The sequence below is a fragment of the Oncorhynchus nerka genome, unplaced genomic scaffold, assembly GCF_034236695.1.
Source record: "Oncorhynchus nerka isolate Pitt River unplaced genomic scaffold, Oner_Uvic_2.0 unplaced_scaffold_894, whole genome shotgun sequence".
NCBI lineage: Eukaryota > Metazoa > Chordata > Actinopteri > Salmoniformes > Salmonidae > Oncorhynchus > Oncorhynchus nerka.
In genome coordinates this window covers 84375-108500 of record NW_027040401.1, presented here as the reverse complement: position 1 = coordinate 108500, position 24126 = coordinate 84375, and the positions used below count along the sequence as shown (strand labels likewise).

At 38.2% G+C, this 24126-nt stretch overlaps 13 non-coding genes across 13 annotated transcripts; all 13 read left to right on the top strand.

Annotated features, from left to right (window-relative positions):
* The first annotated feature begins 1750 nt into the window (after nt 1-1750).
* trnal-uag (transfer RNA leucine (anticodon UAG)) lies at nt 1751-1823 on the top strand. The gene has a single exon. It is a non-coding gene; the product is annotated as a tRNA-Leu (tRNA).
* Nucleotides 1824-3093: 1270 nt separating this feature from the next.
* On the top strand, nt 3094-3166 carry trnaq-uug (transfer RNA glutamine (anticodon UUG)). The gene has a single exon. It is a non-coding gene; the product is annotated as a tRNA-Gln (tRNA).
* A 10928-nt stretch (nt 3167-14094) lies between these two features.
* trnar-ucg (transfer RNA arginine (anticodon UCG)) lies at nt 14095-14167 on the top strand. The gene has a single exon. It is a non-coding gene; the product is annotated as a tRNA-Arg (tRNA).
* Nucleotides 14168-15490: 1323 nt separating this feature from the next.
* On the top strand, nt 15491-15563 carry trnar-ucg (transfer RNA arginine (anticodon UCG)). The gene has a single exon. It is a non-coding gene; the product is annotated as a tRNA-Arg (tRNA).
* Nucleotides 15564-18355: 2792 nt separating this feature from the next.
* On the top strand, nt 18356-18428 carry trnar-ucg (transfer RNA arginine (anticodon UCG)). Its single transcript has one exon. It is a non-coding gene; the product is annotated as a tRNA-Arg (tRNA).
* Nucleotides 18429-19068: 640 nt separating this feature from the next.
* trnar-ucg (transfer RNA arginine (anticodon UCG)) lies at nt 19069-19141 on the top strand. Its single transcript has one exon. It is a non-coding gene; the product is annotated as a tRNA-Arg (tRNA).
* Nucleotides 19142-19980: 839 nt separating this feature from the next.
* Nucleotides 19981-20053, top strand: trnar-ucg (transfer RNA arginine (anticodon UCG)). Its single transcript has one exon. It is a non-coding gene; the product is annotated as a tRNA-Arg (tRNA).
* A 284-nt stretch (nt 20054-20337) lies between these two features.
* On the top strand, nt 20338-20410 carry trnar-ucg (transfer RNA arginine (anticodon UCG)). Its single transcript has one exon. It is a non-coding gene; the product is annotated as a tRNA-Arg (tRNA).
* A 639-nt stretch (nt 20411-21049) lies between these two features.
* trnaq-uug (transfer RNA glutamine (anticodon UUG)) lies at nt 21050-21122 on the top strand. Its single transcript has one exon. It is a non-coding gene; the product is annotated as a tRNA-Gln (tRNA).
* A 640-nt stretch (nt 21123-21762) lies between these two features.
* On the top strand, nt 21763-21835 carry trnar-ucg (transfer RNA arginine (anticodon UCG)). Its single transcript has one exon. It is a non-coding gene; the product is annotated as a tRNA-Arg (tRNA).
* A 641-nt stretch (nt 21836-22476) lies between these two features.
* On the top strand, nt 22477-22549 carry trnar-ucg (transfer RNA arginine (anticodon UCG)). Its single transcript has one exon. It is a non-coding gene; the product is annotated as a tRNA-Arg (tRNA).
* Nucleotides 22550-22833: 284 nt separating this feature from the next.
* On the top strand, nt 22834-22906 carry trnar-ucg (transfer RNA arginine (anticodon UCG)). The gene has a single exon. It is a non-coding gene; the product is annotated as a tRNA-Arg (tRNA).
* Nucleotides 22907-23316: 410 nt separating this feature from the next.
* trnar-ucg (transfer RNA arginine (anticodon UCG)) lies at nt 23317-23389 on the top strand. The gene has a single exon. It is a non-coding gene; the product is annotated as a tRNA-Arg (tRNA).
* The last annotated feature ends 737 nt before the right edge of the window (nt 23390-24126 follow it).

Here is a 24126-nt window from a genome sequence, read left to right as displayed (position 1 = left end):
CACAATTTGATGTCTATTGTTGCATAGCAAAGTCTCTATGATGTCAAATAGGGATGTATCATATAGACTCCGTGGCCTAATGGATAAGGCGTCTGACTTTGAATCAGAAGATTGAGGGTTCGAGTACCTTTGTGGTCGTTTAATTTCAGTAGCTCAGCTAATTTGAAAATGTTTGCAGTTTCCCGAAATAAGGCATTGTTCTTGTTGCTTTGAAAAGCTTGGACATTGTTGTTCAACTTTAATAATCTAAGACTGCAAGGCCTGAGAATCATTGTGTCTGAATCTGCATCGCAAGATTGAAGGAAAGAGTTACTTCTTACTTGTTAAAAATCACTAGCTTTCCTCATTCGGACAGGTTCACAATTTGATGTCTATTGTTGCATAGCAAAGTCTCTATGATGTCAAATAGGGATGTATCACATAGACTGCGTGGCCTAATGGATAAGGCGTCTGACTTCGATTCAGAAGATTGAGGGTACAAGTCCCTTCATGGTCGTTTAATTTCATTAGCTCAGCTAATTTGAACATGTTTGCAATTTCCCGAAATAAGGCATTGGTCTTGTTGCTTTGAAAAGCTTGGACATTGTTGTTCAACTTTAATAATCTAAGACTGCAAGGCCTGAGAATCATTGTGTCTGAATCTGCATCGCAAGATTGAAGGAAAGAGTTACTTCTTACTTTTAAAAATCACTAGCTTTCCTCATTCGGACAGGTTAAAAAAATTTGATGTCTATTGTTGCATAGCAAAGTCTCTATAATGTCAAATAGGGATGTATCCATAGACTGCGTGGCCTAATGGATAATTGACTTCGATTCAGAAGATTGAGGGTACAAGTCCCTTCATGGTCGTTTAATTTCATTAGCTCAGCTAAAACATGTTTTTAAATCAGGCATTGGTCTTGTGCCATTTGAAAAGCTTGGACATTCTTGTTCAACTTTAATAATCTAAGACTGCAAGGCCTGAGAATCATTGTTCTGAATCTGCATCGAAGATTGTAAAACGTTACTTCTTACTTGTTAAAATCACTAGCTTTCCTCATTTGGACAGGTTCACAATTTATGTCTATTGTTGCATAGCAAAGTCTCTATGATGTCAAATAGGGATGTATCATATAATTTCATTAATTTCATTAGCCAGCTAATTTGAACATGTTTGCAATTTCCCGAAATAAGTCTTGTTGCTTTGAAAAGCTTGGACATTGTTGTTCAACTTTAATAATCTAAGACTGCAAGACCTGAGAATCATTGTGTCTGAATCTGCATCGCAAGATTGAAGGAAAGAGTTACTTCTTACTTGTTAAAAATCACTAGCTTTCCTCATTCGGACAGGTTCACAATTTGATGTCTATTGTTGCATAGCAAAGTCTCTATGATGTCAAATAGCAATGTAATCATAACGACTGTGTGGCCTAATGGATTTCTGACTTCGAATCAGAAGATTGAGGGTTCGAGTCCCTTCGTGGTTGTTTAATTTTATTAGCTCAGCTAATTTGAACATGTTTGCAATTTCCCGAAATAAGGCATTGGTCTTGTTGCTTTGAAAAGCTTGGACATTGTTGTTCAACTTTAATAATCTAAGACTGCAAGGCCTGAGAATCATTGTGTCTGAATCTGCATCGCAAGATTGAAGGAAAGCGTTACTTCTTACTTGTTAAAATCACTAGCTTTCCTCATTCGGACAGGTTCACAATTTGATGTCTATTGTTGCATAGCAAAGTCTCTATGATGTCAAATAGGGATGTATCATATAGACTGCGTGGCCTAATGGATAAGGCGTCTGACTTAGAATCAGAAGATTGAGGGTTCGAGTCCCTTCGTGGTCGTTTAATTTCATTAGCTCATCTAATTTGAACATGTTTGCAGTTTCACGAAATAAGGCATTGGTCTTGTTGCTTTGAAAAGCTTGGACATTGTTGTTCAACTTTAATAATCTAAGACGGCAAGGCCTGAGAATCATTGTGTCTGAATCTGCATCGCAAGATTGAAGGAAAGCGTTACTTCTTACTTGTTAAAATCACTAGCTTTCCTCATTCGGACAGGTTCACAATTTGATGTCTATTGTTGCATAGCAAAGTCTCTATGATGTCAAATAGGGATGTATCATTTAGACTGCGTGGCCTAATGGATAAGCGCGTCTGACTTGAATCAGAAGATTGAGGGTTCGAGTCCCTTGTGGTCGTTAAATTTATTAGCTCAGCTAATTTGAACATGTTTGCAATTTCCCGAAATAAGGCATTGGTCTTGTTGCTTTGAAAAGCTTGGACATTGTTGTTCAACTTTAATAATCTAAGACTGCAAGGCCTGAGAATCATTGTGTCTGAATCTGCATCGCAAGATTGAAGGAAAGCGTTACTTCTTACTTGTTAAAATCACTAGCTTTCCTCATTCGGACAGGTTCACAATTTGATGTCTATTGTTGCATAGCAAAGTCTCTATGATGTCAAATAGGGATGTATCATTTAGACTGCGTGGCCTAATGGATAAGGCGTCTGACTTCGAATCAGAAGATTGAGGGTTCGAGTCCCTTTGTGGTCGTTCAATTTTATTAGCTCAGCTAATTTGAACATGTTTGCAATTTCCCGAAATAAGGCATTGGTCTTGTTGCTTTGAAAAGCTTGGACATTGTTGTTCAACTTTAATAATCTAAGACTGCAAGGCCTGAGAATCATTGTGTCTGAATCTGCATCGCAAGATTGAAGGAAAGCGTTACTTCTTACTTGTTAAAATCACTAGCTTTCCTCATTCGGACAGGTTCACAATTTATGTCTATTGTTGCATAGCAAAGTCTCTATGATGTCAAATAGGGATGTATCATATAATTTCATTAGCTCAGCTAATTTGAACATGTTTGCAATTTCCCGAAATAAGTCTTGTTGCTTTGAAAAGCTTGGACATTGTTGTTCAACTTTAATAATCTAAGACTGCAAGACCTGAGAATCATTGTGTCTGAATCTGCATCGCAAGATTGAAGGAAAGAGTTACTTCTTACTTGTTAAAAATCACTAGCTTTCCTCATTCGGACAGGTTCACAATTTGATGTCTATTGTTGCATAGCAAAGTCTCTATGATGTCAAATAGCAATGTGATCATATAGACTCCGTGGCCTAATGGATAAGGCGTCTGACTTTGAATCAGAAGATTGAGGGTTCGAGTCCCTTTGTGGTCGTTCAATTTTATTAGCTCAGCTAATTTGAACATGTTTGCAATTTCCCGAAATAAGGCATTGGTCTTGTTGCTTTGAAAAGCTTGGACATTGTTGTTCAACTTTAATAATCTAAGACTGCAAGGCCTGAGAATCATTGTGTCTGAATCTGCATCGCAAGATTGAAGGAAAGCGTTACTTCTTACTTGTTAAAATCACTAGCTTTCCTCATTCGGACAGGTTCACAATTTGATGTCTATTGTTGCATAGCAAAGTCTCTATGATGTCAAATAGGGATGTATCATATAGACTGCGTGGCCTAATGGATAAGGCGTCTGACTTCGAATCAGAAGATTGAGGGTTCGAGTCCCTTCGTGGTTGTTCAATTTTATTAGCTCAGCTAATTTGAACATGTTTGCAATTTCCCGAAATAAGGCATTGGTCTTGTTGCTTTGAAAAGCTTGGACATTGTTGTTCAACTTTAATAATCTAAGACTGCAAGGCCTGAGAATCATTGTGTCTGAATCTGCATCGCAAGATTGAAGGAAAGAGTTACTTCTTACTTGTTAAAATCACTAGCTTTCCTCATTCGGACAGGTTCACAATTTGATGTCTATTGTTGCATAGCAAAGTCTCTATGATGTCAAATAGGGATGTATCACATAGACTGCGTGGCCTAATGGATAAGGCGTCTGACTTCGAATCAGAGGGTTCGAGTCCCTTCGTGGTCGTTTAATTTCATTAGCTCAGCTAATTTGAACATGTTTGCAATTTCCCGAAATAAGTCTTGTTGCTTTGAAAAGCTTGGACATTGTTGTTCAACTTTAATAATCTAAGACTGCAAGGCCTGAGAATCATTGTGTCTGAATCTGCATCGCAAGATTGAAGGAAAGCGTTACTTCTTACTTGTTAAAATCACTAGCTTTCCTCATTTTGATGATTTTAGGTTCAGCTAATTTGAACATGTTTGCAATTTGATTTCCCGAAATAAGGCATTGGTCTTGTTGCTTTGAAAAGCTTGGACATTGTTGTTCAACTTTAATAATCTAAGACTGAGGTCAGAATCATTGTGTCTGAATCTGCATCGCAAGATTGAAGTGGCCTAATTGTTAAAATCACTAGCTTTCCTCATTCAGACAGGTTCACAATTTATGTCTATTGTTGCATAGCAAAGTCTCTATGATGTCAAATAGGGATGTATCATATAATTTCATTAGCTCAGCTAATTTGAACATGTTTGCAATTTCCCGAAATAAGTCTTGTTGCTTTGAAAAGCTTGGACATTGTTGTTCAACTTTAATAATCTAAGACTGCAAGGCCTGAGAATCATTGTGTCTGAATCTGCATCGCAAGATTGAAGGAAAGAGTTACTTCTTACTTGTTAAAATCACTAGCTTTCCTCATTCGGACAGGTTCACAATTTGATGTCTATTGTTGCATAGCAAAGTCTCTATGATGTCAAATAGGATGTGATCATTTAGACTGCGTGGCCTAATGGATAAGGCGTCTGACTTCGAATCAGAAGATTGAGGGTTCGAGTCCCTTTGTGGTTGTTTAATTTTATTAGCTCAGCTAATTTGAACATGTTTGCAATTTCCCGAAATAAGGCATTGGTCTTGTTGCTTTGAAAAGCTTGGACATTGTTGTTCAACTTTAATAATCTAAGACTGCAAGGCCTGAGAATCATTGTGTCTGAATCTGCATCGCAAGATTGAAGGAAAGCGTTACTTCTTACTTGTTAAAATCACTAGCTTTCCTCATTCGGACAGGTTCACAATTTGATGTCTATTGTTGCATAGCAAAGTCTCTATGATGTCAAATAGGGATGTATCATATAGACTGCGTGGCCTAATGGATAAGGCGTCTGACTTCGAATCAGAAGATTGAGGGTTCGAGTCCCTTTGTGGTCGTTCAATTTTATTAGCTCAGCTAATTTGAACATGTTTGCAATTTCCCGAAATAAGGCATTGGTCTTGTTGCTTTGAAAAGCTTGGACATTGTTGTTCAACTTTAATAATCTAAGACTGCAAGGCCTGAGAATCATTGTGTCTGAATCTGCATCGCAAGATTGAAGGAAAGCGTTACTTCTTACTTGTTAAAATCACTAGCTTTCCTCATTCGGACAGGTTCACAATTTGATGTCTATTGTTGCATAGCAAAGTCTCTATGATGTCAAATAGGGATGTATCATTTAGACTGCGTGGCCTAATGGATAAGGCGTCTGACTTCGAATCAGAAGATTGAGGGTTCGAGTCCCTTTGTAGTTGTTAAATTTTATTAGCTCAGCTAATTTGAACATGTTTGCAATTTCCCGAAATAAGGCATTGGTCTTGTTGCTTTGAAAAGCTTGGACATTGTTGTTCAACTTTAATAATCTAAGACTGCAAGGCCTGAGAATCATTGTGTCTGAATCTGCATCGCAAGATTGAAGGAAAACGTTACTTCTTACTTGTTAAAATCACTAGCTTTCCTCATTCGGACAGGTTCACAATTTATGTCTATTGTTGCATAGCAAAGTCTCTATGATGTCAAATAGGGATGTATCATATAATTTCATTAGCTCAGCTAATTTGAACATGTTTGCAATTTCCCGAAATAAGTCTTGTTGCTTTGAAAAGCTTGGACATTGTTGTTCAACTTTAATAATCTAAGACTGCAAGACCTGAGAATCATTGTGTCTGAATCTGCATCGCAAGATTGAAGGAAAGAGTTACTTCTTACTTGTTAAAAATCACTAGCTTTCCTCATTCGGACAGGTTCACAATTTGATGTCTATTGTTGCATAGCAAAGTCTCTATGATGTCAAATAGCAATGTGATCATAACGACTGCGTGGCCTAATGGATAAGGCGTCTGACTTCGAATCAGAAGATTGAGGGTTCGAGTCCCTTCGTGGTTGTTTAATTTTATTAGCTCAGCTAATTTGAACATGTTTGCAATTTCCCGAAATAAGGCATTGGTCTTGTTGCTTTGAAAAGCTTGGACATTGTTGTTCAACTTTAATAATCTAAGACTGCAAGGCCTGAGAATCATTGTGTCTGAATCTGCATCGCAAGATTGAAGGAAAGCGTTACTTCTTACTTGTTAAAATCACTAGCTTTCCTCATTCGGACAGGTTCACAATTTGATGTCTATTGTTGCATAGCAAAGTCTCTATGATGTCAAATAGGGATGTATCACGTAGACTGCGTGGCCTAATGGATAAGGCGTCTGACTTCGAATCAGAAGATTGAGGGTTCGAGTCCCTTTGTGGTCGTTCAATTTTATTAGCTCAGCTAATTTGAACATGTTTGCAATTTCCCGAAATAAGGCATTGGTCTTGTGGCTTTGAAAAGCTTGGACATTGTTGTTCAACTTTAATAATCTAAGACTGCAAGGCCTGAGAATCATTGTGTCTGAATCTGCATCGCAAGATTGAAGGAAAGAGTTACTTCTTACTTGTTAAAAATCACTAGCTTTCCTCATTCGGACAGGTTCACAATTTGATGTCTATTGTTGCATAGCAAAGTCTCTATGATGTCAAATAGGGATGTATCACATAGACTGCGTGGCCTAATGGATAAGGCGTCTGACTTCGAGTCCCTTCGTGGTCGTTTAATTTCATTAGCTCAGCTAATTTGAACATGTTTGCAATTTCCCGAAATAAGTCTTGTTGCTTTGAAAAGCTTGGACATTGTTGTTCAACTTTAATAATCTAAGACTGCAAGGCCTGAGAATCATTGTGTCTGAATCTGCATCGCAAGATTGAAGGAAAGAGTTACTTCTTACTTGTTAAAATCACTAGCTTTCCTCATTCGGACAGGTTCACAATTTGATGTCTATTGTTGCATAGCAAAGTCTCTATGATGTCAAATAGGGATGTATCACATAGACTGCGTGGCCTAATGAATAAGGCGTCTGACTTGAATCAGATTGGGTTCGAGTCCCTTTGTGGTCGTTCAATTTCATTAGCTCAGCTAATTTGAACATGTTTGCAATTTCCCGAAATAAGTCTTGTTGCTTTGAAAAGCTTGGACATTGTTGTTCAACTTTAATAATCTAAGACTGCAAGGCCTGAGAATCATTGTGTCTGAATCTGCATCGCAAGATTGAAGGAAAGAGTTACTTCTTACTTGTTAAAATCACTAGCTTTCCTCATTCGGACAGGTTCACAATTTGATGTCTATTGTTGCATAGCAAAGTCTCTATGATGTCAAATAAGGATGTATCATATAGACTCCGTGGCCTAATGGATAAGGCGTCTGACTTTGAATCAGAAGATTGAGGGTTCGAGTACCTTTGTGGTCGTTTAATTTCATTAGCTCAGCTAATTTGAACATGTTTGCAGTTTCCCGAAATAAACATTGGTCTTGTTGTTTTGAAAAGCTTGGACATTGTTGTTCAACTTTATTAATCTAAGACTGCAAGGCCTGAGAATCATTGTGTCTGAATCTGCATCGCAAGATTGAAGGAAAGCGTTACTTCTTACTTGTTAAAATCACTAGCTTTCCTCATTCGGACAGGTTCACAATTTGATGTCTATTGTTGCATAGCAAAGTCTCTATGATGTCAAATAGGGATGTATCCTGTAGACAGTGTGGCCTAATGGATAAGGCGTCTGTCTTCGAATCAGAAGATTGAGGGTTCGAGTCCCTTCGTGGTCGTTCAATTTTATTAGCTCAGCTAATTTGAACATGTTTGCAATTTCCCGAAATAAGGCATTGGTCTTGTGGCTTTGAAAAGCTTGGACATTGTTGTTCAACTTTAATAATCTAAGACTGCAAGGCCTGAGAATCATTGTGTCTGAATCTGCATCGCAAGATTGAAGGAAAGCGTTACTTCTTACTTGTTAAAATCACTAGCTTTCCTCATTTTGATGATTTTATTAGCTCAGCTAATTTGAACATGTTTGCAATTTCCCGAAATAAGGCATTGGTCTTGTTGCTTTGAAAAGCTTGGACATTGTTGTTCAACTTTAATAATCTAAGACTGCAAGGCCTGAGAATCATTGTGTCTGAATCTGCATCGCAAGATTGAAGGAAAGAGTTACTTCTTACTTGTTAAAAATCACTAGCTTTCCTCATTCGGACAGGTTCACAATTTGATGTCTATTGTTGCATAGCAAAGTCTCTATGATGTCAAATAGGGATGTATCACATAGACTGCGTGGCCTAATGGATAAGGCGTCTGACTTCGAATCAGAGATTGGTTCGAGTCCCTTCGTGGTCGTTTAATTTCATTAGCTCAGCTAATTTGAACATGTTTGCAATTTCCCGAAATAAGTCTTGTTGCTTTGAAAAGCTTGGACATTGTTGTTCAACTTTAATAATCTAAGACTGCAAGGCCTGAGAATCATTGTGTCTGAATCTGCATCGCAAGATTGAAGGAAAGAGTTACTTCTTACTTGTTAAAATCACTAGCTTTCCTCATTCGGACAGGTTCACAATTTGATGTCTATTGTTGCATAGCAAAGTCTCTATGATGTCAAATAAGGATGTATCATATAGACTCCGTGGCCTAATGGATAAGGCGTCTGACTTTGAATCAGAAGATTGAGGGTTCAGTACCTTTGTGGTCGTTTAATTTCATTAGCTCAGCTAATTTGAACATGTTTGCAGTTTCCCGAAATAAACATTGGTCTTGTTGTTTTGAAAAGCTTGGACATTGTTGTTCAACTTTAATAATCTAAGACTGCAAGGCCTGAGAATCATTGTGTCTGAATCTGCATCGCAAGATTGAAGGAAAGCGTTACTTCTTACTTGTTAAAATCACTAGCTTTCCTCATTCGGACAGGTTCACAATTTGATGTCTATTGTTGCATAGCAAAGTCTCTATGATGTCAAATAGGGATGTATCATATAGACTGCGTGGCCTAATGGATAAGGCGTCTGACTTCGAATCAGAAGATTGAGGGTTCGAGTCCCTTTGTGGTCGTTCAATTTTATTAGCTCAGCTAATTTGAACATGTTTGCAATTTCCGAATAAGGCATTGGTCTTGTGGCTTTGAAAAGCTTGGACATTGTTGTTCAACTTTAATAATCTAAGACTGCAAGGCCTGAGAATCATTGTGTCTGAATCTGCATCGCAAGATTGAAGGAAAGAGTTACTTCTTACTTGTTAAAAATCACTAGCTTTCCTCATTCGGACAGGTTCACAATTTGATGTCTATTGTTGCATAGCAAAGTCTCTATGATGTCAAATAGGGATGTATCACATAGACTGCGTGGCCTAATGGATAAGGCGTCTGACTTCGAATCAGAGGGTTCGAGTCCCTTCGTGGTCGTTTAATTTCATTAGCTCAGCTAATTTGAACATGTTTGCAATTTCCCGAAATAAGTCTTGTTGCTTTGAAAAGCTTGGACATTGTTGTTCAACTTTAATAATCTACGACTGCAAGGCCTGAGAATCATTTGTCTGAATCTGCATCGCAAGATTGAAGGAAAGCGTTACTTCTTACTTGTTAAAATCACTAGCTTTCCTCATTTTGATGATTTTATTAGCTCAGCTAATTTGAACATGTTTGCAATTTCCCGAAATAAGGCATTGGTCTTGTTGCTTTGAAAAGCTTGGACATTGTTGTTCAACTTTAATAATCTAAGACTGCAAGGCCTGAGAATCATTGTGTCTGAATCTGCATCGCAAGATTGAAGGAAAGCGTTACTTCTTACTTGTTAAAATCACTAGCTTTCCTCATTCGGACAGGTTCACAATTTGATGTCTATTGTTGCATAGCAAAGTCTCTATGATGTCAAATAGGGATGTATCATATAGACTGCGTGGCCTAATGGATAAGGCGTCTGACTTCGAATCAGAAGATTGAGGGTTCGAGTCCCTTTGTGGTCGTTTAATTTCATTAGCTCAGCTAATTTGAACATGTTTGCAATTTCCCGAAATAAGGCATTGGTCTTGTTGCTTTGAAAAGCTTGGACATTGTTGTTCAACTTTAATAATCTAAGACTGCAAGGCCTGAGAATCATTGTGTCTGAATCTGCATCGCAAGATTGAAGGAAAGCGTTACTTCTTACTTGTTAAAATCACTAGCTTTCCTCATTCGGACAGGTTCACAATTTGATGTCTATTGTTGCATAGCAAAGTCTCTATGATGTCAAATAAGGATGTATCATATAGACTCCGTGGCCTAATGGATAAGGCGTCTGACTTCGAATCAGAAGATTGAGGGTTCGAGTACCTTCGTGGTCGTTTAATTTTATTAGCTCAGCTAATTTGAACATGTTTGCAATTTCCCGAAATAAGGCATTGGTCTTGTTGCTTTGAAAAGCTTGGACATTGTTGTTCAACTTTAATAATCTAAGACTGCAAGGCCTGAGAATCATTGTGTCTGAATCTGCATCGCAAGATTGAAGGAAAACGTTACTTCTTACTTGTTAAAATCACTAGCTTTCCTCATTCGGACAGGTTCACAATTTATGTCTATTGTTGCATAGCAAAGTCTCTATGATGTCAAATAGGGATGTATCATATAATTTCATTAGCTCAGCTAATTTGAACATGTTTGCAATTTCCCGAAATAAGGCTTGTTGCTTTGAAAAGCTTGGACATTGTTGTTCAACTTTAATAATCTAAGACTGCAAGACCTGAGAATCATTGTGTCTGAATCTGCATCGCAAGATTGAAGGAAAGAGTTACTTCTTACTTGTTAAAAATCACTAGCTTTCCTCATTCGGACAGGTTCACAATTTGATGTCTATTGTTGCATAGCAAAGTCTCTATGATGTCAAATAGCAATGTGATCATAACGACTGCGTGGCCTAATGGATAAGGCGTCTGACTTCGAATCAGAAGATTGAGGGTTCGAGTCCCTTCGTGGTTGTTTAATTTTATTAGCTCAGCTAATTTGAACATGTTTGCAATTTCCCGAAATAAGGCATTGGTCTTGTTGCTTTGAAAAGCTTGGACATTGTTGTTCAACTTTAATAATCTAAGACTGCAAGGCCTGAGAATCATTGTGTCTGAATCTGCATCGCAAGATTGAAGGAAAGCGTTACTTCTTACTTGTTAAAATCACTAGCTTTCCTCATTCGGACAGGTTCACAATTTGATGTCTATTGTTGCATAGCAAAGTCTCTATGATGTCAAATAGGGATGTATCACGTAGACTGCGTGGCCTAATGGATAAGGCGTCTGACTTCGAATCAGAAGATTGAGGGTTCGAGTCCCTTTGTGGTCGTTCAATTTTATTAGCTCAGCTAATTTGAACATGTTTGCAATTTCCCGAAATAAGGCATTGGTCTTGTTGCTTTGAAAAGCTTGGACATTGTTGTTCAACTTTAATAATCTAAGACTGCAAGGCCTGAGAATCATTGTGTCTGAATCTGCATCGCAAGATTGAAGGAAAGAGTTACTTCTTACTTGTTAAAATCACTAGCTTTCCTCATTCGGACAGGTTCACAATTTGATGTCTATTGTTGCATAGCAAAGTCTCTATGATGTCAAATAGGGATGTATCACATAGACTGCGTGGCCTAATGGATAAGGCGTCTGACTTCGAATCAGAGGGTTCGAGTCCCTTCGTGGTCGTTTAATTTCATTAGCTCAGCTAATTTGAACATGTTTGCAATTTCCCGAAATAAGTCTTGTTGCTTTGAAAAGCTTGGACATTGTTGTTCAACTTTAATAATCTAAGACTGCAAGGCCTGAGAATCATTGTGTCTGAATCTGCATCGCAAGATTGAAGGAAAGAGTTACTTCTTACTTGTTAAAAATCACTAGCTTTCCTCATTCGACAGGTTCACAATTTGATGTCTATTGTTGCATAGCAAAGTCTCTATGATGTCAAATAGGGATGTATCACATAGACTGCGTGGCCTAATGGATAAGGTGTCTGACTGAATCAGAAATCAGAGGGTTCGAGTCCCTTCGTGGTCGTTCAATTTCATTAGCTCAGCTAATTTGAACATGTTTGCAATTTCCCGAAATAAGTCTTGTTGCTTTGAAAAGCTTGGACATTGTTGTTCAACTTTAATAATCTAAGACTGCAAGGCCTGAGAATCATTGTGTCTGAATCTGCATCGCAAGATTGAAGGAAAGAGTTACTTCTTACTTGTTAAAATCACTAGCTTTCCTCATTCGGACAGGTTCACAATTTGATGTCTATTGTTGCATAGCAAAGTCTCTATGATGTCAAATAAGGATGTATCATATAGACTCCGTGGCCTAATGGATAAGGCGTCTGACTTTGAATCAGAAGATTGAGGGTTTGAGTACCTTTGTGGTCGTTTAATTTCATTAGCTCAGCTAATTTGAACATGTTTGCAGTTTCCCGAAATAAACATTGGTCTTGTTGTTTTGAAAAGCTTGGACATTGTTGTTCAACTTTAATAATCTAAGACTGCAAGGCCTGAGAATCATTGTGTCTGAATCTGCATCGCAAGATTGAAGGAAAGCGTTACTTCTTACTTGTTAAAATCACTAGCTTTCCTCATTCGGACAGGTTCACAATTTGATGTCTATTGTTGCATAGCAAAGTCTCTATGATGTCAAATAGGGATGTATCCTGTAGACAGTGTGGCCTAATGGATAAGGCGTCTGTCTTCGAATCAGAAGATTGAGGGTTCGAGTCCCTTCTGGTCGTTCAATTTTATTAGCTCAGCTAATTTGAACATGTTTGCAATTTGAAATAAGGCATTGGTCTTGTGGCTTTGAAAAGCTTGGACATTGTTGTTCAACTTTAATAATCTAAGACTGCAAGGCCTGAGAATCATTGTGTCTGAATCTGCATCGCAAGATTGAAGGAAAGCGTTACTTCTTACTTGTTAAAATCACTAGCTTTCCTCATTTTGATGATTTTATTAGCTCAGCTAATTTGAACATGTTTGCAATTTCCCAGAAATAAGGCATTGGTCTTGTTGCTTTGAAAAGCTTGGACATTGTTGTTCAACTTTAATAATCTAAGACTGCAAGGCCTGAGAATCATTGTGTCTGAATCTGCATCGCAAGATTGAAGGAAAGAGTTACTTCTTACTTGTTAAAAATCACTAGCTTTCCTCATTCGGACAGGTTCACAATTTGATGTCTATTGTTGCATAGCAAAGTCTCTATGATGTCAAATAGGGATGTATCACATAGACTGCGTGGCCTAATGGATAAGGCGTCTGACTTGAATCAATCAGAGGGTTCGAGTCCCTTCGTGGTCGTTTAATTTCATTAGCTCAGCTAATTTGAACATGTTTGCAATTTCCCGAAATAAGTCTTGTTGCTTTGAAAAGCTTGGACATTGTTGTTCAACTTTAATAATCTAAGACTGCAAGGCCTGAGAATCATTGTGTCTGAATCTGCATCGCAAGATTGAAGGAAAGAGTTACTTCTTACTTGTTAAAAATCACTAGCTTTCCTCATTCGGACAGGTTCACAATTTGATGTCTATTGTTGCATAGCAAAGTCTCTATGATGTCAAATAGGGATGTATCATATAGACTGCGTGGCCTAATGGATAAGGCGTCTGACTTCGAATCAGAGGGTTCGAGTCCCTTCGTGGTCGTTTAATTTCATTAGCTCAGCTAATTTGAACATGTTTGCAATTTCCCGAAATAAGTCTTGTTGCTTTGAAAAGCTTGGACATTGTTGTTCAACTTTTAATCTAGACTGCAAGGCCTGAGAATCATTTGTCTGAATCTGCATCGCAAGATTGAAGGAAAGCGTTTTCTTACTTGTTAAAATCACTAGCTTTCCTCATTTTGATGATTTTATTAGCTCAGCTAATTTGAACATGTTTCCCGAAATAAGGCATTGGTCTTGTTGCTTTGAAAAGCTTGGACATTGTTGTTCAACTTTAATAATCTAAGACTGCAAGGCCTGAGAATCATTGTGTCTGAATCTTCATCGCAAGATTGAAGGAAAGAGTTACTTCTTACTTGTTAAAAATCACTAGCTTTCCTCATTCGGACAGGTTCACAATTTGATGTCTATTGTTGCATAGCAAAGTCTCTATGATGTCAAATAGGGATGTATCACATAGACTGCGTGGCCTAATGGATAAGGCGTCTGACTTCGAATCAGAAGATTGAGGGTTCGAGTCCCTTCGTGGTCGTTTAATTTCATTAGCTCAGCTAATTTGAACATGTTTGCAATTTCCCGAAATAAGTCTTGTTGCTTTGAAAAGCTTGGACATTGTTGTTCAACTTTAATAATCTAAGACTGCAAGGCCTGAGAATCATTGTGTCTGAATCTGCATCGCAAGATTGAAGGAAAGAGTTACTTCTTACTTGTTAAAATCACTAGCTTTCCTCATTCGGACAGGTTCACAATTTGATGTCTATTGTTGCATAGCAAAGTCTCTATGATGTCAAATAGGGATGTATCACATAGACTGCGTGGCCTAATGGATAAGGCGTCTGACTTCGAATCAGAAGATTGGGTTCGAGTCCCTTCGTGGTCGTTTAATTTCATTAGCTCAGCTAATTTGAACATGTTTGCAATTTCCCGAAATAAAGTCTTGTTGCTTTGAAAAGCTTGGACATTGTTGTTCAACTTTAATAATCTAAGACTGCAAGGCCTGAGAATCATTGTGTCTGAATCTGCATCGCAAGATTGAAGGAAAGAGTTACTTCTTACTTGTTAAAAATCACTAGCTTTCCTCATTCGGACAGGTTCACAATTTGATGTCTATTGTTGCATAGCAAAGTCTCTATGATGTCAAATAGGGATGTATCACATAGACTGCGTGGCCTAATGGATAAGGCGTCTGACTGAATCAGAAATCAGAGGGTTCGAGTCCCTTCGTGGTCGTTTAATTTCATTAGCTCAGCTAATTTGAACATGTTTGCAATTTCCCGAAATAAGTCTTGTTGCTTTGAAAAGCTTGGACATTGTTGTTCAACTTTAATAATCTAAGACTGCAAGGCCTGAGAATCATTGTGTCTGAATCTGCATCGCAAGATTGAAGGAAAGAGTTACTTCTTACTTGTTAAAATCACTAGCTTTCCTCATTCGGACAGGTTCACAATTTGATGTCTATTGTTGCATAGCAAAGTCTCTATGATGTCAAATAAGGATGTATCATATAGACTCCGTGGCCTAATGGATAAGGCGTCTGACTTTGAATCAGAGGGTTCGAGTCCCTTGTGGTCGTTTAATTTCATTAGCTCAGCTAATTTGAACATGTTTGCAGTTTCCCGAAATAAACATTGGTCTTGTTGTTTTGAAAAGCTTGGACATTGTTGTTCAACTTTAATAATCTAAGACTGCAAGGCCTGAGAATCATTGTGTCTGAATCTGCATCGCAAGATTGAAGGAAAGCGTTACTTCTTACTTGTTAAAATCACTAGCTTTCCTCATTCGGACAGGTTCACAATTTGATGTCTATTGTTGCATAGCAAAGTCTCTATGATGTCAAATAGGGATGTATCACGTAGACTGCGTGGCCTAATGGATAAGGCGTCTGACTTCGAATCAGAAGATTGAGGGTTCGAGTCCCTTCGTGGTCGTTCAATTTTATTAGCTCAGCTAATTTGAACATGTTTGCAATTTCCCGAAATAAGGCATTGGTCTTGTGGCTTTGAAAAGCTTGGACATTGTTGTTCAACTTTAATAATCTAAGACTGCAAGGCCTGAGAATCATTGTGTCTGAATCTGCATCGCAAGATTGAAGGACTTGCTAGTTACAGGTTCTTACTTGTTAAAATCACTAGCTTTCCTCATTTTGATGATTTTATTAGCTCAGCTAATTTGAACATGTTTGCAATTTCCCGAAATAAGGCATTGGTCTTGTTGCTTTGAAAAGCTTGGACATTGTTGTTCAACTTTAATAATCTAAGACTGCAAGGCCTGAGAATCATTGTGTCTGAATCTGCATCGCAAGATTGAAGGAAAGAGTTACTTCTTACTTGTTAAAAATCACTAGCTTTCCTCATTCGGACAGGTTCACAATTTGATGTCTATTGTTGCATAGCAAAGTCTCTATGATGTCAAATAGGGATGTATCACATAGACTGCGTGGCCTAATGGATAAGGCGTCTGACTTCGAATCAGAGGGTTCGAGTCCCTTCGTGGTCGTTTAATTTCATTAGCTCAGCTAATTTGAACATGTTTGCAATTTCCCGAAATAAGTCTTGTTGCTTTGAAAAGCTTGGACATTGTTGTTCAACTTTAATAATCTAAGACTGCAAGGCCTGAGAATCATTGTGTCTGAATCTGCATCGCAAGATTGAAGGAAAGAGTTACTTCTTACTTGTTAAAATCACTAGCTTTCCTCATTCGGACAGGTTCACAATTTGATGTCTATTGTTGCATAGCAAAGTCTCTATGATGTCAAATAAGGATGTATCATATAGACTCCGTGGCCTAATGGATAAGGCGTCTGACTTTGAATCAGAAGATTGAGGGTTCGAGTACCTTTGTGGTCGTTTAATTTCATTAGCTCAGCTAATTTGAACATGTTTGCAGTTTCCCGAAATAAACATTGGTCTTGTTGTTTTGAAAAGCTTGGACATTGTTGTTCAACTTTATTAATCTAAGACTGCAAGGCCTGAGAATCATTGTGTCTGAATCTGCATCGCAAGATTGAAGGAAAGAGTTACTTCTTACTTGTTAAAAATCACTAGCTTTCCTCATTCGGACAGGTTCACAATTTGATGTCTATTGTTGCATAGCAAAGTCTCTATGATGTCAAATAGGGATGTATCACATAGACTGCGTGGCCTAATGGATAAGGCGTCTGACTTCGAATCAGAGGGTTGGTCCCCGTGGTCGTTTAAATTAGCTCAGCTAATTTGAACATGTTTGCAATTTCCCGAAATAAGTCTTGTTGCTTTGAAAAGCTTGGACATTGTTGTTCAACTTTAATAATCTAAGACTGCAAGGCCTGAGAATCATTGTGTCTGAATCTGCATCGCAAGATTGAAGGAAAGCGTTACTTCTTACTTGTTAAAATCACTAGCTTTCCTCATTTTGATGATTTTATTAGCTCAGCTAATTTGAACATGTTTGCAATTTCCCGAAATAAGGCATTGGTCTTGTTGCTTTGAAAAGCTTGGACATTGTTGTTCAACTTTAATAATCTAAGACTGCAAGGCCTGAGAATCATTGTGTCTGAATCTGCATCGCAAGATTGAAGGAAAGAGTTACTTCTTACTTGTTAAAATCACTAGCTTTCCTCATTCGGACAGGTTCACAATTTGATGTCTATTGTTGCATAGCAAAGTCTCTATGATGTCAAATAGGGATGTATCACATAGACTGCGTGGCCTAATGGATAAGGCGTCTGACTTCGAATCAGAGGGTTCGAGTCCCTTCGTGGTCGTTTAATTTCATTAGCTCAGCTAATTTGAACATGTTTGCAATTTCCCGAAATAAGTCTTGTTGCTTTGAAAAGCTTGGACATTGTTGTTCAACTTTAATAATCTAAGACTGCAAGGCCTGAGAATCATTGTGTCTGAATCTGCATCGCAAGATTGAAGGAAAGAGTTACTTCTTACTTGTTAAAATCACTAGCTTTCCTCATTCGGACAGGTTCACAATTTGATGTCTATTGTTGCATAGCAAAGTCTCTATGATGTCAAATAGGGATGTATCATATAGACTCCGTGGCCTAATGGATAAGGCGTCTGACTTTGAATCAGAAGATTGAGGGTTCGAGTACCTTTGTGGTCGTTTAATTTCATTAGCTCAGCTAATTTGAACATGTTTGCAGTTTCCCGAAATAAGGCATTGGTCTTGTTGCTTTGAAAAGCTTGGACATTGTTGTTCAACTTTAATAATCTAAGACTGCAAGGCCTGAGAATCATTGTGTCTGAATCTGCATCGCAAGATTGAAGGAAAGAGTTACTTCTTACTTGTTAAAAATCACTAGCTTTCCTCATTCGGACAGGTTCACAATTTGATGTCTATTGTTGCATAGCAAAGTCTCTATGATGTCAAATAGGGATGTATCACATAGACTGCGTGGCCTAATGGATAAGGCGTCTGACTTCGAATCAGAGGGTTCGAGTCCCTTCGTGGTCGTTTAATTTCATTAGCTCAGCTAATTTGAACATGTTTGCAATTTCCCGAAATAAGTCTTGTTGCTTTGAAAAGCTTGGACATTGTTGTTCAACTTTAATAATCTAAGACTGCAAGGCCTGAGAATCATTGTGTCTGAATCTGCATCGCAAGATTGAAGGAAAGAGTTACTTCTTACTTGTTAAAATCACTAGCTTTCCTCATTCGGACAGGTTCACAATTTGATGTCTATTGTTGCATAGCAAAGTCTCTATGATGTCAAATAGGGATGTATCACATAGACTGCGTGGCCTAATGGATAAGGCGTCTGACTTCGAATCAGAAGATTGAGGGTTCGAGTCCCTTCGTGGTCGTTTAATTTTATTAGCTCAGCTAATTTGAACATGTTTGCAATTTCCCGAAATAAGGCATTGGTCTTGTTGCTTTGAAAAGCTTGGACATTGTTGTTCAACTTTAATAATCTAAGACTGCAAGGCCTGAGAATCATTGTGTCTGAATCTGCATCGCAAGATTGAAGGAAAGAGTTACTTCTTACTTGTTAAAATCACTAGCTTTCCTCATTCGGACAGGTTCACAATTTGATGTCTATTGTTGCATAGCAAAGTCTCTATGATGTCAAATAGGGATGTATCATATAGACTGCGTGGCCTAATGGATAAGGCGTCTGACTTGAATCAGAAGATTGAGGGTTCAAGTCCCTTTGTGGTGGTTTAATTTCATTAGCTCAGCTAATTTGAACATGTTTGCAATTTCCCGAAATAAGGCATTGGTCTTGTTGCTTTGAAAAGCTTGGACATTGTTGTTCAACTTTAATAATCTAAGACTGCAAGTCCTGAGAATCATTGTGTCTGAATCTGCATCGCAAGATTGAAGGAAAGAGTTACTTCTTACTTGTTAAAATCACTAGCTTTCCTCATTCGGACAGGTTCACAATTTGATGTCTATTGTTGCATAGCAAAGTCTCTATGATGTCAAATAGGGATGTCTCATATAGACTGCGTGGCCTAATGGATAAGGCGTCTGACTTCGAATCAGAAGATTGAGGGTTCGAGTCCCTTCGTGGTCGTTTAATTTCATTAGCTCAGCTAATTTGAACATGTTTGCAATTTCCCGAAATAAGGCATTGGTCTTGTTGCTTTGAAAAGCTTGGACATTGTTGTTCAACTTTAATAATCTAAGACTGCAAGGCCTGAGAATCATTGTGTCTGAATCTGCATCGCAAGATTGAAGGAAAGAGTTACTTCTTACTTGTTAAAATCACTAGCTTTCCTCATTCGGACAGGTTCACAATTTGATGTCTATTGTTGCATAGCAAAGTCTCTATGATGTCAAATAGGGATGTATCACATAGACTGCGTGGCCTAATGGATAAGGCGTCTGACTTCGAATCAGAGGGTTCGAGTCCCTTCGTGGTCGTTTAATTTCATTAGCTCAGCTAATTTGAACATGTTTGCAATTTCCCGAAATAAGTCTTGTTGCTTTGAAAAGCTTGGACATTGTTGTTCAACTTTAATAATCTAAGACTGCAAGGCCTGAGAATCATTGTGTCTGAATCTGCATCGCAAGATTGAAGGAAAGCGTTACTTCTTACTTGTTAAAATCACTAGCTTTCCTCATTTTGATGATTTTATTAGCTCAGCTAATTTGAACATGTTTGCAATTTCCCGAAATAAGGCATTGGTCTTGTTGCTTTGAAAAGCTTGGACATTGTTGTTCAACTTTAATAATCTAAGACTGCAAGGCCTGAGAATCATTGTGTCTGAATCTGCATCGCAAGATTGAAGGAAAGAGTTACTTCTTACTTGTTAAAAATCACTAGCTTTCCTCATTCGGACAGGTTCACAATTTGATGTCTATTGTTGCATAGCAAAGTCTCTATGATGTCAAATAGGGATGTATCACATAGACTGCGTGGCCTAATGGATAAGGCGTCTGACTTCGAATCAGAAGATTGAGGGTTCGAGTCCCTTCGTGGTCGTTTAATTTCATTAGCTCAGCTAATTTGAACATGTTTGCAATTTCCCGAAATAAGGCATTGGTCTTGTTGCTTTGAAAAGCTTGGACATTGTTGTTCAACTTTAATAATCTAAGACTGCAAGGCCTGAGAATCATTGTGTCTGAATCTGCATCGCAAGATTGAAGGAAAGAGTTACTTCTTACTTGTTAAAATCACTAGCTTTCCTCATTCGGACAGGTTCACAATTTGATGTCTATTGTTGCATAGCAAAGTCTCTATGATGTCAAATAGGGATGTATCATATAGACTGCGTGGCCTAATGGATAAGGCGTCTGACTTCGAATCAGAAGATTGAGGGTTCGAGTCCCTTCGTGGTCGTTTAATTTCATTAGCTCAGCTAATTTGAACATGTTTGCAGTTTCACGAAATAAGGCATTGGTCTTGTTGCTTTGAAAAGCTTGGACATTGTTGTTCAACTTTAATAATCTAAGACTGCAAGGCCTGAGAATCATTGTGTCTGAATCTGCATCGCAAGATTGAAGGAAAGAGTTACTTCTTACTTGTTAAAAATCACTAGCTTTCCTCATTCGGACAGGTTCACAATTTGATGTCTATTGTTGCATAGCAAAGTCTCTATGATGTCAAATAGGGATGTATCACATAGACTGCGTGGCCTAATGGATAAGGCGTCTGACTTCGAATCAGAAGATTGGGTTCGAGTCCCTTCGTGGTCGTTTAATTTCATTAGCTCAGCTAATTTGAACATGTTTGCAATTTCCGAAATAAGGCATTGGTCTTGTTGCTTTGAAAAGCTTGGACATTGTTGTTCAACTTTAATAATCTAAGACTGCAAGGCCTGAGAATCATTGTGTCTGAATCTGCATCGCAAGATTGAAGGAAAGAGTTACTTCTTACTTGTTAAAATCACTAGCTTTCCTCATTCGGACAGGTTCACAATTTGATGTCTATTGTTGCATAGCAAAGTCTCTATGATGTCAAATAGGGATGTATCATATAGACTGCGTGGCCTAATGGATACGGCGTCTGACTTTGAATCAGAAGATTGAGGGTTCGAGTCCCTTCGTGGTCGTTTAATTTCATTAGCTCAGCTAATTTGAACATGTTTGCAATTTCCCGAAATAAGGCATTGGTCTTGTTGCTTTGAAAAGCTTGGACATTGTTGTTCAACTTTAATAATCTAAGACTGCAAGGCCTGAGAATCATTGTGTCTGAATCTGCATCGCAAGATTGAAGGAAAGAGTTACTTCTTACTTGTTAAAATCACTAGCTTTCCTCATTCGGACAGGTTCACAATTTGATGTCTATTGTTGCATAGCAAAGTCTCTATGATGTCAAATAGGGATGTATCACATAGACTGCGTGGCCTAATGGATAAGGCGTCTGACTTCGAATCAGAAGATTGAGGGTTCGAGTCCCTTGTGGTCGTTTAATTTCATTAGCTCAGCTAATTTGAACATGTTTGCAATTTCCCGAAATAAGGCATTGGTCTTGTTGCTTTGAAAAGCTTGGACATTGTTGTTCAACTTTAATAATCTAAGACTGCAAGGCCTGAGAATCATTGTGTCTGAATCTGCATCGCAAGATTGAAGGAAAGAGTTACTTCTTACTTGTTAAAATCACTAGCTTTCCTCATTCGGACAGGTTCACAATTTGATGTCTATTGTTGCATAGCAAAGTCTCTATGATGTCAAATAGGGATGTATCACATAGACTGCGTGGCCTAATGGATAAGGCGTCTGACTTCGAATCAGAAGATTGAGGGTTCGAGTCCCTTCGTGGTCGTTTAATTTCATTAGCTCAGCTAATTTGAACATGTTTGCAATTTCCCGAAATAAGGCATTGGTCTTGTTGCTTTGAAAAGCTTGGACATTGTTGTTCAACTTTAATAATCTAAGACTGCAAGGCCTGAGAATCATTGTGTCTGAATCTGCATCGCAAGATTGAAGGAAAGAGTTACTTCTTACTTGTTAAAATCACTAGCTTTCCTCATTCGGACAGGTTCACAATTTGATGTCTATTGTTGCATAGCAAAGTCTCTATGATGTCAAATAAGGATGTATCATATAGACTCCGTGGCCTAATGGATAAGGCGTCTGACTTCGAATCAGAAGATTGAGGGTTCGAGTCCCTTTGTGGTCGTTTAATTTTATTAGCTCAGCTAATTTGAACATGTTTGCAATTTCCCGAAATAAGGCATTGGTCTTGTTGCTTTGAAAAGCTTGGACATTGTTGTTCAACTTTAATAATCTAAGACTGCAAGGCCTGAGAATCATTGTGTCTGAATCTGCATCGCAAGATTGAAGGAAAGAGTTACTTCTTACTTGTTAAAATCACTAGCTTTCCTCATTCGGACAGGTTCACAATTTGATGTCTATTGTTGCATAGCAAAGTCTCTATGATGTCAAATAGGGATGTATCACATAGACTGCGTGGCCTAATGGATAAGGCGTCTGACTTCGAATCAGAAGATTGAGGGTTCGAGTCCCTTCGTGGTCGTTTAATTTTATTAGCTCAGCTAATTTGAACATGTTTGCAATTTCCCGAAATAAGGCATTGGTCTTGTTGCTTTGAAAAGCTTGGACATTGTTGTTCAACTTTAATAATCTAAGACTGCAAGGCCTGAGAATCATTGTGTCTGAATCTGCATCGCAAGATTGAAGGAAAGAGTTACTTCTTACTTGTTAAAATCACTAGCTTTCCTCATTCGGACAGGTTCACAATTTGATGTCTATTGTTGCATAGCAAAGTCTCTATGATGTCAAATAGGGATGTATCACATAGACTGCGTGGCCTAATGGATAAGGCGTCTGACTTCGAATCAGAAGATTGAGGGTTCGAGTCCCTTCGTGGTCGTTTAATTTCATTAGCTCAGCTAATTTGAACATTGGACATTGTTGTTCAACTTTAATAATCTAAGACTGCAAGGCCTGAGAATCATTGTGTCTCATCGCAAGATTGAAGGAAAGCGTTACTTCTTACTTGTTAAAATCACTAGCCTTTAATTTGAACATTTTGCAATTTCCCGAAATAAGGCATTGGTCTTGTTGCTTTGAAAAGCTTGGACATTGTTGTTCAACTTTAATAATCTAAGACTGCAAGGCCTGAGAATCATTGTGTCTGAATCTGCATCGCAAGATTGAAGGAAAGAGTTACTTCTTACTTGTTAAAAATCACTAGCTTTCCTCATTCGGACAGGTTCACAATTTGATGTCTATTGTTGCATAGCAAAGTCTCTATGATGTCAAATAGGGATGTATCACATAGACTGCGTGGCCTAATGGATAAGGCGTCTGACTTCGAATCAGAAGATTGAGGGTTCGAGTCCCTTCGTGGTCGTTTAATTTCATTAGCTCAGCTAATTTGAACATGTTTGCAATTTCCCGAAATAAGTCATTGTCTTGTTTTGAAAAGCTTGGACATTGTTGTTCAACTTTAATAATCTAAGACTGCAAGGCCTGAGAATCATTGTGTCTGAATCTGCATCGCAAGATTGAAGGAAAGAGTTACTTCTTACTTGTTAAAATCACTAGCTTTCCTCATTCGGACAGGTTCACAATTTGATGTCTATTGTTGCATAGCAAAGTCTCTATGATGTCAAATAGGGATGTATCATATAGACTGCGTGGCCTAATGGATAAGGCGTCTGACTTTGAATCAGAAGATTGAGGGTTCGAGTCCCTTGTGGTCGTTTAATTTCATTAGCTCAGCTAATTTGAACATGTTTGCAGTTTCACGAAATAAGGCATTGGTCTTGTTGCTTTGAAAAGCTTGGACATTGTTGTTCAACTTTAATAATCTAAGACTGCAAGGCCTGAGAATCATTGTGTCTGAATCTGCATCGCAAGATTGAAGGAAAGAGTTACTTCTTACTTGTTAAAATCACTAGCTTTCCTCATTCGGACAGGTTCACAATTTGATGTCTATTGTTGCATAGCAAAGTCTCTATGATGTCAAATAGGGATGTATCACATAGACTGCGTGGCCTAATGGATAAGGCGTCTGACTTCGAATCAGAAGATTGAGGGTTCGAGTCCCTTCGTGGTTGTTTAATTTCATTAGCTCAGCTAATTTGA